This window comes from Lichenostomus cassidix, chromosome 1 (assembly GCF_008360975.1).
Source record: "Lichenostomus cassidix isolate B80296 chromosome 1, HeHo_3.0, whole genome shotgun sequence".
NCBI lineage: Eukaryota > Metazoa > Chordata > Aves > Passeriformes > Meliphagidae > Lichenostomus > Lichenostomus cassidix.
In genome coordinates this window covers 7,964,962-7,979,161 of record NC_139479.1, presented here as the reverse complement: position 1 = coordinate 7,979,161, position 14,200 = coordinate 7,964,962, and positions in this window count along the sequence as shown.

Below are 14,200 nucleotides of genomic sequence, written 5' to 3'. Positions count from 1 at the left end.
CAGGTCCAGGTCACCCCTTTTCAGATGCAAGAGACACAAAAGCCACCTGTAGCCTTCCCATAACTAAATACACACATTCAGTGTTATTTGATATGATGCACTGCATGAGCAGTGGCAATAACTGCAGCTGATGCATAAATTATTGTTTTCAGTCAAAGCACTCTGGACAAACCATATTTCAAAGGGGATGCAGATACAGGCCAAACAGCTGCCTTAATGTGACAAAAAAGAAATCAGTGGAACAAAGCTGAAGCAAACTACCAGTCAGATGCCTTCACAAGAAACACCTTCAGCAAGTCATCCCTTTTTTTCTTACTACTGTAATAGGAAAGGTACCTGCTTTCAGCACAGGGCACTCACATCCACTCCTTTCCCACAAAAGTATGGGAAAGACCTTTATATGATTTACTGGGTTGGTTTTCTTATTTACACATTTCACAATGACTGTAACTCAGTGCCAGGCGTACTGTTTCTGGTATCTGTCCCTGGGTGGTTTAGAACAGGGAATGTCTGCAAGCCAACATGATTTTAATATTCAGGAATAGCCATATAGAGGCATGTTAATTTTGGCCTCTTTTACTAACAAGTCACACAGTATAACTAGAAAGCCACAATGGATGGGCTCAAGACAGGCAGACTCGAATCAAGTAATTATTGAGTGTATTGCCCTGAAGTTGACAACTCCAAAGAAAACTCTAACAGGCATAGCATGATAATTTAACTGAGACAGGAGCTGGAAGCAGCATCTTGCCCAATCTGGCCAGTCAGCATCAGGAAGCCTGACAAAAGACCTCCAAGGGACACCACGATGGACCACAGACCTTACAAGGCTAAAACTGTCATGACACAGCCTAAAAGGAGACAGACTTTGCTGAGTGACTCATGTTGCCAGCCCACACTGGTTAAGTGTAGGCTTTGGGTAAACCATGCAGCACAACAAGGCATGGCTGCAGAAGCCTGAATACATGACTACTTTCAAACTGCAATGCTATTCTTAGTGAATGTATGTGCAACACATCTAAATCCAGTACCCTAAATAACAATGGCATTTCCTCAAAAGAACAAGAGGGCGAGAAGTAGGGAAGAAACAAAATCAGATGTCTTCAATCACGGTGCTCAAATTATAAGAAAATCTGTCTATTCAGAGTTGTGACAATTTTAAATTTTACTCAACAGGAAAGAAAGGGTTTCCTTCTATATCAACACCACAGTAATCTCAGACTCTTCAAAACAAGAATAACTGATAAAACTTCTAAATCGTCCAAACTGCACATGTGCAGTACTCTCACACAAGCATATTTTTATCCACTGCAAGATCTGAAGCAAGTGATAGCACTAACATAAAATTTAATGTTATGTGTCTTACTGCAAAGATACAGAAGTTTCTTATGTGTCTCCCTGAAGGACACAGCTGCACATCAGAAATCAAAGACTATACAAATCAAAGATGTATACATCCATATGGAGATATTTATTCACCCGTTTCAAACAAATGAATGCAATCAAGAATCTTTATGATACACATCCTGCATGTTTCAGTTGTGGATCTTCTTTCCTCTCCTTGAAAGGAGCTCATAATAGCCTACTAGTGTCCCATAAGAACAACCCAAAATGTGTAATTTCAAGCATACTTCTTTCTTTTTCGGGTCTGGCTGCATCAGGCAGCAAAACTTAGTCTCTCAGAGCAGCCCATCTGAACCCCACTGATGTCATCTGTCCTCAGATAAAGACATATTTTCATGGAGCAAGCAAAAAGCATGAAGTTACACAAACTTTTATCTGCTCAAATGGCAAAAACCTTTGCCAAAAATGTCCAGCTGCCCCCAGCCTGAGCTTCACAGGCTAGCAGAAGCTCAGTGCTGCAACATGGCTGGAGGTGTTTCCCTCTCCCAGCCTGTAATTTGCCCTGCACACTGCCAGGAGAACAGCAGCTCTTCCCAAATACTGAACCGACGTTCGACAGCCAAAACCAGGGCAGTGAAGATGTGCAGAAGGCCAGCTGGAAGAGGCAGCACCATCCAGAGCAGCAGGATGAGTCCCACCCTCAGTGCTTTTTTCACATCAAATTGTCCAGGAGGGCACAGGAGAACATCCTAGAAAAACTGATATGAGTCATGTCCTGATTTGGCCTTGCTAGCAGGCTTCCCTCTCCCCAGAGGCTTGTGATCCCACGAGAAACCACCGAGTTACTCACACCCAGAGAGCCAAGGATGCTCACCCAGGGGAAGGCAGGACAGCTGGGCAGCCCACCTGAAAGTCCAGGGGTTAAAATACACAAGAAGGAGAGTAGCAAAAAGTTGAAAACTGCTGCCTGGGTGAGAAATCTCCCCCACACTGCAGACATGGCCAGGAGCCCTGACCAGGGTCCAGACCTGAGCCCTGCTGTGTCTCTGTGAACAGAGACTGAGGCAAGGGGTCAAGCCAAAGCCTTGTATGCCAGGAACAAGGCAGCAGGGATGGGAAGCAGGAAGCCCAGGACAACCACGGGTAGAACACAGAGTCCAGTGGGATCAGCAACAGGCCACAGCTGCCTCACGTTTCCTGGAGTGAATGCACAACTCCCAAAAGCAACCAAATTAAGAGATAATGTTGAGAAGGATGAAGGATGAAGGATGAAGGATGAAGGATGAAGGATGAAGGATGAAGGATGAAGGAAGGCAAAGTAGCTGCTTTTGCAAAGTAGCGTCTGCTAAGTGCTAGAGGAAAAGCACAAAAACAGCACTAAAAATAAAATCAGGAGCTGATAAGGGCCAGCCAGCCAGGCCTGTAACTTCTGTCTGTGAAACAAGCAAAAACCCACCAGCAATGCTTTCTTCCCAAATAAGCCTTTCAGCAGAAAAGTTTCATTTTAACAGTAGTCCAGCACCTGGGTATTTGGACAGACTCACTTTTGCAAGCTGGTAGCAAGCTCTTAACCTGCTCCCATGCTAAATGCATGCTCCCTCCACCTTCAGATAAATGGAGTGTAATTTTAGAGATTTCTCTCAGGGAAAATTCCTGCAGCTGCCAAGAAACACTATTTAGAGGTAATGGTGGGCTGGGGAAGGATTTCTTATCATCCTGATGCTGCATTTGACAGAGCTTTACTCTCTATGTAACTACACCTTCCACATTTCTGTGTGTTATGAACATGCCAAAGACAGCATTTATTTCCTCAGGCACAACAAAGTCTCATCGAGATTGTTCAGGCAAATCTAAGGAAAATATTGGCAAAGCTGAGCTTGCAATATGTATTAACTTGGAGAAATGTAATTTTTTCCCTTGGGTCTCTCAAATACAAAAATCCTTTCTCTCTTCATGTGAAGATAAGCCAAATGACAAGTCAAAGTGGTTTCAAACTCTGGCAGAGATCTTAAGAGGCTATTTCAAGTTACAGGCAAGATCAAAATAGTTAAATTTAAAACCTGTAATTTGGAGCCATTTTCAAGGTACTGTGGCACAAATTTTCAGTTTGAACAAACTTAACAGTGCCCTTTAAATACAATCAATAGTTAGAAACAGTGGCAGAGAAGAGTCAGCGAGCCAGCCATGTCCTGTATGCTGAGATGTTAATTTACTGCATTAAAAAAAATTTAAGTGAATGCCTTTTGAAATTGGTGATTATACACATACTGTAATTTTTAACATCTAACATAACTTGAAACAGCAAATTCAAAGAAAAAAACCCAAAGCAACCAAAACACAGCCATTTTGAAAGCCAGAAAAGACTTAGTCAAGCATTTGGAGGAACATGTAACTTGTTACCCCAGTTAGGGGAAAAAACACTTATACCTTCAGAAGTTTCACCTAAGTACCAAGAAAAACTGACAATATATTAAATTACAGTCTGTACTACAATGCAATATTAGAATTTCATGAAGTATTAGATTACTGACACGCTTCTTGGACAAAAAATTAGTGGTGTGATGAGGGTGCAAGGAGGGTGGGATGGGAATTTTTATTGCCTCTTCATTGCTTTCCACTCCATGCAGTCACAATGGTGGACTGGGGAGCTCTGCCTGTTAACTGTCAGTGATGGTTTTTTGGTACCTCCTGTACCACCCACCTCCAATGCTTGCTCAGACTTAGCTACCCAAGCCATTAGGTGCAGTTAGTCTGTGCTTTCTGGCGAGGTGTATTTCACTGTGAGAGAAAGGACAGTTCAACAACTCATCAGAAATTTCCCTATTTTCACCCTCTATTTATGTGATCTCACCCTGGAGCTTTCAGTTGCACCGAAGCCCCAGGTGCTGCTGAAGACTGAGCAAGCTGAGCAGGGAGGATGCAATGACCTGATTATTTAAGGACCACTCAGAAATGTAGTGCTTTGACAATACTTAGAAAGATGCAAGGAGTTTTCAGCAGGGAATTACTACAGCTCATGAAAATGGTCCACTTCACACAGGAATATATGAAAGCAGTGTCAGGAGATGAATTAACATTAGTGACTGATATAAACATGACATATCTGTTATGCCTGAGGTCACCTGAGAATGCAATTTCTATTAGGCTTCTCTGCTGCTGGAAGTCTTATTCATATGCAACTATCCAGATAACTAGAGCTTGTTTAGACAGGGCCAGCCCATCCAAAGCACAACTGTGGATAAAGCTGTGCCTTAGAACACACTTACCTACTTCTGTTCAGAACATCACAGAATCACAGAATGGCTTGGATTGGAAGGGACCTTAAAGCTCATCTAGTTCCAACCCCCCTGCTACGGAGAAGGACACCTTTCCTTATTCACATGCTGGTTTTTGTGCTGTATTTGGCCAGCACCAAACACACCCAGCTTTGTGCCCACCACGGGTCAGACAGCTCCCCACATGGATCCTGTACATACAAATTGTCACCCAGGATTGACAGGCAGCCAGCAAGCTGAGTTTAAAAGAAAAACACAAGAAAAGAACTCTCAGCTGACACAATAGTCTCCACCCTTGGCAATGCAGAGCACCAGCTGCTCTGGGCCCTGGAGATTTGTTTGTTGACCATTTTATAGTTTGGTCTGATGGAGAAGAGCTATGATTAGGAATCAAATTATTGTGATGCCAGATTTTTTTAAAGCCTGCCTTTGATTGACTTTAAGCAATCTTAAATAATTTCTTCCTTCAGTTTTGTCCTCATATCCTTTGTCTATTTATAGTATAAACTCTATTCATACTAGGCAAGGACTGCCTCTCTTTGAACAGCTGAAGCATTTAGAAGTCTCACCCCCAGATGCATCCCTTGGTCTAGAACACAGCTGTGACCTCCATCTACTCATATTTAATCCATATCTATACACAAGTTATCAGCATACTAGATATATATACATATATGTAATTTTCTTTGAATTAAATCTCATATAGCTTTTGAAAATAGTTCCACAATATTACATGGTCTTCAAGTGATTTTAATAGCATCTCTCTCAAGGTTCATGGCCACTTCACACCAATACCCTGTCCCAGTGCACAGCTCCTGTTCATTCTATCCTAGATTAGCTTTTCTTTTCACCTACCAGAAGTGTAAAACACAAGTATCACAGCCTTACATCATACAGTGCCACTTGATTTCATCTTCACAGACCCAAAGTACTGACAAGTGATCTCCATACGTATATATGGACAGCTGCACCATCCCCAATACCACAGAAAAACTCACTGAAGAGCTCAAAAATCACATCTCCCTCTTCAGTCCTTAGGGAAAAGGTCTTACACTTGTTTTAGCTTCCAAAAGGTGCATCTCCAAACCATTCTTGAAGAGAAAACAGACTTTTCTGTGAGTAGTGCCACCAGAGAGATTTTTTCAATGCCTCATTAGCTTTGAATGTACCAACGTGAGAATACCATGGCATCCTTTCAAAATTTGAAAATACAGTTACAGTTAAAGCAGCTGCTGCTTCAAAGGTTTTTAAATATTTTAAGAATTTTAATTATTTGGATATTTTTCAGTTTCCCTTCTTATGCCAAGCAAATAGTTAATACAATTAAATTTTCATGGGTGGAATACTGGCTTGATTTCTACTTGCCTGCCATCAAAAAACTGAGAACAGAACTCTTAGGGCATGGAAATTCTATTTATTGTGGTGTTCAACACAGTCTTTGGGTTGTAGACACAGATGTCCTACACCAAAAACTTCAGTGTCACCAAATTATGAGTTCAAGACCTGATTATGCTATTTCTGATGTTTAAAGAACAATCTACTATTGAATACAAGCATTTTACATTAATCCAAAACAGATTGTTTGGCTTTCTCTACAGAGTAGTCCAGTGTCAACATCTTGGTAAGGGTTCAATAAGCTTGTGTCTGTATAATTGAAAGGGCCCCAAACACACGTGCTGTAGAGATTTATTTTAAGTCTATTTTAGTTTACTTAATGGCATTCTGTACCTAATGTACACAGTTACATACCAACACAGTATCATTAGAGAAAATATCTATTTACAGTTTCACTAGATTTCATGCTGGGAATAAAGATCTGAAAGAATATCACATTTCTCTACTAAAAACAAACAGAAGAAAAGTGACATGAAACATTAACTTTATATTAGGGTTTACAATTACAGCTGATGATGATTCAAGTTCTTTGGAGCCTTTGACACTATAAGGGGAAAATTGGACTTCCAAATGAGTGAAAGATGAAACAAGCAGACTTTTGTGCAGCCAACTCAAAGATTACATGCAAAAATTAGACTTTTGAGATTAGAGAGGCTACATTTGGCCTTTTAGAAAAACAGAGGATAGGATATTAGCATCCTCTGTAAACTACTTGAAGACTAACATTCACATGAACCGCAAAGTAAAGCACTCACTCATCTTCCTAAGAAAATAAAGAGAATTTGGCAGCACAGTAATCTTCAGAGAAATGCCAGGACAGAAACTTCTGTTGTCTTTGTTGATTTAGCAACTGATGTGTCCAATACCTTAGTGTTTGGTAAAGAAAGAGCATAAACGTGTGTTCCAACATCTTTCGTGTTGGAAAGAAGCCACTTGGAACCTGCCAACGAAAATAAGGAAAGCTAAACCTCAACTCACAAATACCACCATTATGCCATTTTACACCCCTCAATGGGCAGAACTATGTTTTAAGCAGGGATAGCTCCAGGAAACAAAAAATGGGTATTGCCAACATGCAGCTGAGTTGTATTAGACACCTTTCTCACCTGTTCACTGCCACTCTTCCCTTTTAACCCACCGTAACACACCTCAATTTGAAGCCATTCCCACTTACTTGGGAGGCTCTGTTCTGACCACGAATTTGCTCTGACTACACCTGTTAAACCACCACCAGAGCATGCCAGTTTACGCTGGCTTTGCTTGCAGTGTCTGCCAAATCAGAAGTGTTTAACCTGACAAGACACAGCTGCTTCACAACAGACAGACCTACATACCCCTTCCCTTTTGCATGGAAATGGAAACCAAATTTGAGCTCATTCCAAGTTTTGCTAAAGGAAATGCAAACAATTAGAAGTGAAATACCATCAGCATACTTTTTTTATTTACTAGATGGCTTAAAACCCAGCCAGGTTCACCCGTTCGTTTTCCACACTGAAAGCTGAGATTAGCTTGCTGCACGCACAGTCTCACCAGGGCACCAAACACTGCTGAAGGATCCGAAGTGCCACAGCGCTGGCCTGTCGGACTTAGACTTCACACGTAAGGACAAGACAGATCCTCTCTCCTGCAGCTCTGAGCGGGTGTCACCTCCTCTCAGCCCTGCCTCAGTGCCAGGGTGGCTCACGGCGGTGCCGATGTGACCCGCGGTGTGACACCGCACCGCTGACACCGACCCGCAGCCGGCGTGCTTAAACCGGCACTGCTGGAAGCTCTTATCACACCCACTCCGGTAACAACCCGGCACTGCACACCGAGGATGCGGCTCCATGCGAGCCGCGGGCAGGAGCAGCCCCAGGGCGGGACACAGCGCGCTGCGGGCGGGCAGCACAGGCCCCCGGCCCCTCAGGCTGCCGCGGCCACCGCGGCGCTCCCGCCGCCCCCGGCCCGGCCCCGCTCCCCGCCCCGGCTCTGCCCGGCCCCGCTCCCCTTCCTCCCCAGCCCTGCTGCCCTACCCTCGTACTCCAGGCTGGCCCGGGCGCCCAGGGCGAGCAGCGCGGCGAGGCGCAGCCAGCAGCTCCCCATGCTCCGCACGGCGCCTCTGCCCAGCCCCGGGCTGCGCGGCCAAGGGGCAGGAGCAGCAGCAGGAGGAGTGGCACGGCGACATTCTCCGAGCGGCTCCCGGGCTCCCCGAGTCTCCTCCTCCTTCTGCCGAGCCCCGCCTCGCCTGCCGGGAAGGCGCTGGGAGTTTGGGATGCTGTGGGGTGCGGAGTGTGCTGTGCCCGCGCTGTGCCCCAGCGGCTCCTGCTGCTCGCTGCGCTCCGGTGTGGCCTCAGGGATCGCCCGGCGCTGCCCTGGCACGGAGAGAGGTCACAGAACCATAGAATCAGAATGGTTGGTGTTGGAAGGGACCATAAAGATCATCCAGTCCTGACTCCCCTGTCGTGGGCAGGGACACCTTCAGAGGTTGCTCAGGTCCCCATCCATGGCTTTGAACACTTTCAGGGGTGCAGCATCCACAACAATCTGTTCCTGTGCCTCACCACCCTCACAGTAAAGAATTTCTTCCTAATACCTAATCTAAACCTACTCTCTCTCAGTTTGAACCCACTGGCCCTTGTCCTGTCACTACACGCTCTCCTGTAAACAGTCCTGTCCCATCTTCCTTGTAAGCTCCTTTCAGGTACTAGAAAACTGCAATTAGGCCATGCTGAAGCCTTCTCTTCCAGGCTGGCCAGTCCCAATTCTCTCAGCCTTTCCTCATAAGAGAGGTTCTCCATCCCTCTGATTAACCTGATGGCCTCCTCTGGACTCACTCCAACAGGTCAATGTCCGTCCTGTGCTGGAGACCCCAGAGCTGCATGCATTATTCAAGGTGGGGTCTCACCAGAGCACAGCAGAGGGGGAGAATCCTCTCCCTGGACCTGCTGGCATGGTGCTGTTGATGCCACCCAGGTGTGGGGTCCCTGCTCGGTGCCATGAGCCCTGAGCTGCAGTGCTGGGCTCACCTCAGCCCACCGAGCTGGCTGGGATAGTGTGTCTGTCTGTCACCAGTGTCTCCCCATCCATCCCTCCAAGGCAGGGAGGGAGGCAGAGAGGCTCCCGGTGAAAGAGGGCTGGATGGGGAGGATGAGCCCCTCCTGCTCCCTCCAGTCCCGTCTCTGACACAGTGGGACCTCTCTGCAGAAGCATCCCGCTGCCTGCCCACATCCCATCCCATCCCATCCCATCCCAGGTGGCAGAGTCTGCCCACACAAGCCTGGAGTTTGCAGGCAGCAGTGCAAAGAAACAGACTGCACTTCTCAAGATGAACTCCTCCGGTTGCTCAGTGGTTTGCACATGGCCAGCCTGAAATGTTAAAAAAAAAATATTCTTGAGTCATGAGAGTAAGGGAAAAAAAAATTCAGAGTCATCACATTTCTCATTAAGTTTTTGAGCTGCCAGGGTGTTGTGGAGTTACATTTTCAGGCTTTGTTCCATAACCACAAAGACTAGAGGCTATTCTTTCTGCCTCTCAGATGAAAGCGAATTCCCCAGTCACTCCAAGCCTACGGAAGTGGAGGCTTCAGGCAGAGCATCATATGTTCCAAGTTTTGATTTAAGGTTGACATCTGTCAACCCTGCAGCTTGACTACAGGTAGATTTGGGGTTTATTTCTTTTTGGACTTCCTACCATGAGTATTTAATGTGCACTGTAAACTGGTGAAGGTGTGAGAAAAGCCCTGGTCCCAGCCAGATTTTGCATGCTGAGGTAGTGTGGGGGAGCGAGCCCAGGGAGTTCTGAGGCTCCTTCCCACATTCTGTGCTGTTCCTGGGCAAATTGGGAGATATGATCTAGTCAGGAAAGGAATACTTCTTTAAAAATAAGGGATACTGAATTGCCAGGAGAGGAGAGTCATCTCTAGGGAAATGGAAACCAAAGTGCCAATTTTGAGGCTGGTGACACCAAAGTGACCTAAGAAAAATGTGATCTTGCTGGCAATTAGAATAAAAATCGGTGTGGGTGCTGTGTCTGGGAGCTTTCTCCAAAGCTACTTCTTTTCATCTGAGTTTAGCATTGGATCAGCAGTACCCCTGGATACCTCCCCACTCGGATCCACTACATTTGGTGTCTGAGACACAAAGTGAGTGCACCTCCTGCACCCCCGGGGCCAGGCTAGAGCCCCTCTTGAGTAAAATGCCTGATGGGTTTGGGTGAGTACTGGGGCCTCAGCGCAAACTGTTCCCCAAGTCGCTCTGCCCAGTGTGGGTGCAGTCTGAGTATGCTTGAGTTCAATAGTTTGTTTGGACCACCTTGTTTGCTAAAAAAGAAAATAGTAACAAAAACTATCAGAGTATCATCAGAGCAGCTGCAGTTTACCAGCCTAAGGAATTCTTAAATTTCCACATGTGAAGAGATTAAAATACTAACATTACTCTGTTTAAAGTAGAACATCAGGAAAAGGAGTGCTTTAATCTGTTATTATTGGCATAGAAAAGATAAAGTCAAAGATTAGAAATCTGTAATGAATAATTTCTGTTGTTTATCTGTGCTGCAAGGCTTTGGTAAGAGTTCAGCATTCCAATGCACTGGAACAATGAAGGTACCTGATGGAGATCTTAAGGGGTCAGGTATCTCTTGCTTCCCCTTTGTGCATTGTCCTTGCAGCTGCCCATTTCCAAAATACTGCCCTTCATTTAGGTATCTCTAGGAGTGTGAGGTCTGTAGTGGTATGAGAGCATTGTACAAGAAGCCACAGCTAGCAGAAGGGTGAATGCAGCTGAAGCTTCTCCATCAGCTGTCCCACACCACCCTGCCCATAACCTCTCACAGCCTCTCTCCTGGGCAGCCTTTTTGAGCCAATTCAAGCTGCATTGCCACAGTGCAGAAATTTAGTGACTGTGGTGACAAATCCTCCTTGCCTGGTTGTCTCCTCAGCATGAGAGAAGGCATCAGCAGTAGGTGCCATGGGGTCACTGCAGCTGTAGTGTCTGAGTTGGAACAGGCAAGAATCCTATTTGATTCCCTAGAATCAGTGAGATTTTACATTGCTCTCCTGCTGCTCCTGATTGTGCACGTGCAATTCTGTCCCTTCAAATGACATAACCACAGGTGTTTGCAGAGTGTTTATTTCCTCTGTCTTGGTTGTCCATTCATGGGGCTCCTGCTGTGGGCACTGTGAGCAAGTGTGCCTGCAATGCTGCTTTTCCTCTGGCATCCAACTCCTGCAGTGTCCTACCTGCCCTGAGAAAGGCAAGAGAGTGAAGAGCTAACACAGTCTGCATCTTACAGCTCAAATGTAGGTACAAGTGCGAGCGTAAGTAGCAGTGGGAATGCATCCTTCATGGACAGTTTGAAATGAGCCTTGGAAAAACGCCAGTAGCAAGGTGTGCATTCATCTGGATTCCAGTTTGCTGTGGAATTTCTCTGTGCAGTGTAAAGCTCATTCTACGTCTTTGTTAGAATGACAACAATGCGAAATCACCCAAGAGACTGGGGCTTGAAAGGCAAATTTGAGGCAACTTTAAAAAAAATTTGAATTCCTAATAAAAGTTAGATTTTTGTAGCTTCCTTAAGGGATCTTTTAATAGGAGAAAGCATGTGGAACTATGAATGAATTAAACAAATGTCACGTATATTAAATTTGAAAGTACCATCCATTTTTTTCCCTCCCAGTTCAGCTTTCAATTTTCATATAAAAAATTCCAAATATTTACGCTTGTGGTTATTTGGAGCTCCTGGCATTACACAAGAATTAACCAGTTTGGCTTTCATGGAAAATTCAGGTTTTGATTGTTCAGAGGTAAAAGAAAATTTTCAAGACTGAAATCAAGCAACAGGAGAAGACTGAAATGTGTGGAAATGTCTTGGTTGAATAAAAATAAGACCCAAAGCAAAGTTAAGTGCTCTTGGAGTCTTAAAAAAAATTCTTGTTATGTCAAAGAGCTAATAGAAGGACATAATTTTTCTTTCCTGCTTTTTTTTAATAGCAGTTCAGAAGTATAATTTTATTACTCTGTACCAGAATAGCTGTAACAACTGCAGTTACAGTGATAATAAAAATACAGCTTTTGATGGAGAGGATAAATCAATTAAAATCAAATTTTAATAATGTTTAACAATCTAATAATTTTTCTCCAAATAGGAAAAGAATGATAAGGAAATAAAACCAACACCCAAACAACCCATCTGTGTGCAATAAAGTTTTGGAATCCCCGACTAAGGTCTAATTAGTCATAAGAGGATGACAAACTGGGGCCCAATCCAAACCACACAGCTTTAGCCCTATGAATTGCCTGACTCAATGAAAATGCTCTGATACCTAGAATTACTCTTATAAATATCTGCAGAAATAGAGACAGTCTTAAAATAAAATAATGATCATAATAATGCATTTCTTTTGTACAATTCCTAGAATTCTCAGAGCTTATTATTACTTTCTCATGATGTTTAGTGGCAGCAACACTTAGAAATACTCCTTTGTGGCTCAACATTTGATGGTTTTTGACCATCCTTCCAGCTGCTGGTCACTGCCAGCTCCTATGGCCAGATTTTTCCCTCGGAATGTCAGCCTGTTGCACATGAGCTTTGCTAGGACACTTGGTCCCTTTAGGGTCCCACTCAGGGCCATTCTGGGTGCCTGCTGGGGGGCTGTGGGTTGCACTCCAGTGTTGGGACATTTCAGAAGCTCTGACAAAGACTCTGGGAGAGGGAGGCTGAAGTGGAAGCAGAGATTGGGATTGACCTGTGGATATAACAGGCAGGAAGAACAGATCTTCCATAGGTGCTGCTGTGGTGAAGGCATCCAGAGTCAAAAAAAGGCAAAAAATATTCAGAGGAAGACATGGGCAGAGAAAGATGAGTTGGATGTGTGTCACATAGGGTGCTGTCTGGGAAATGCTGCACAAAATTCCTCACTCTGCTGCTGCTGCTGTCAGCACATGACTGTGGAAGGTCAGTGCTGGTCCAAGATCATCCCTTCACACAGAGCTGATGCTTCACTCAGTGCAGTTTTCAAAAGGCATTCCCCTGCACACAGCATGCCTGTCAAAGGCACTTTGCTCATTTTGCATTTTTAAGTGATATATTCTGGTTTCTAAAAGAAAGACAGGAAAGAAACACTAGAGGCCAGCCTACAAGAAGACAGCATTGGCTAAAAATATCAGGAAGATGTACACAAATGGAAATTCTTCTTCTGGAATCCTAAATGACAGATGATGATCGTATAGTTTCTGTGGTGAAGTGATATTCTTAAGTTATAGCCTAATAATTTTCTTTCTGAGGTCACACCTAATGGCACGCTCCTTGTCAAAAATACAGAAGAAGATCCTGTTTTCACAGTAGAAATAGCATATTTTAGGGAAATGAAAGGTTCTTCAGGGCAGCACTCTCTGGCAGTGTGCCCCACCCTGAGCACTCACCTGCTCCCTATGCCAGTGATCTGAAGAAATCTCCTTGGGTGTTCCCAGTTGGCCTCATGCTCTTCCTCCCAGCAATGGCACAAAGGAGGTGGTGAGAAGAACTTTCCCTCAATTTCTGCTCTGCCAAAAGCCTTGCTATGGAAAATTTCAATATGAAAGGCACACAGACAGCACATGTACACATGTAGCAGGTCTTGGAGAACACCAGTTGCCTTTTCCCATTCCATGTGGCAGGGCTTGTGTGTCTTAGGCAGCCAGCAAAACAGAAAATTTTGGGGGGAGAGACAATATTGTGTTCCCAGTTAGACACCAACTGATGCATCTGTATCTGGTAAAACAGCAAATACATGGTTTCATGTTTAATAGAGATACTGAAGAACAAAATCTCTGTATTTTTTATTTTTCAAAGCCGTTAACATCCCTTAAAATTCTAACTGTTAATATATCTACAGTTTTGGATAAGTGTGATTGGAAACAGCTGTCTCTAAACTGTTTTGACATTAAATGAGAATGGTCTCAAAAATAAAAGACTTCTTTGTGTACAAATAAAAGAACTACAGTTTAGCCAGATTTAGATTTTGCAATGCTTTTGCTGAGTCATTACAATCTGGTCCTGAAAAAGAAATTAGTAATTACATAGCATGAATAAAATGTAATTCCAAAACAGTCTTGAAAGGCAAATAGGTGTGAACTTTGAGAGCTCATCAGTATGAGAGATACTGAGCAAAGCAGACTTACTACCAAAGCACATATACCTCCAATTCTCACCACTGATCATGGTCTCATTA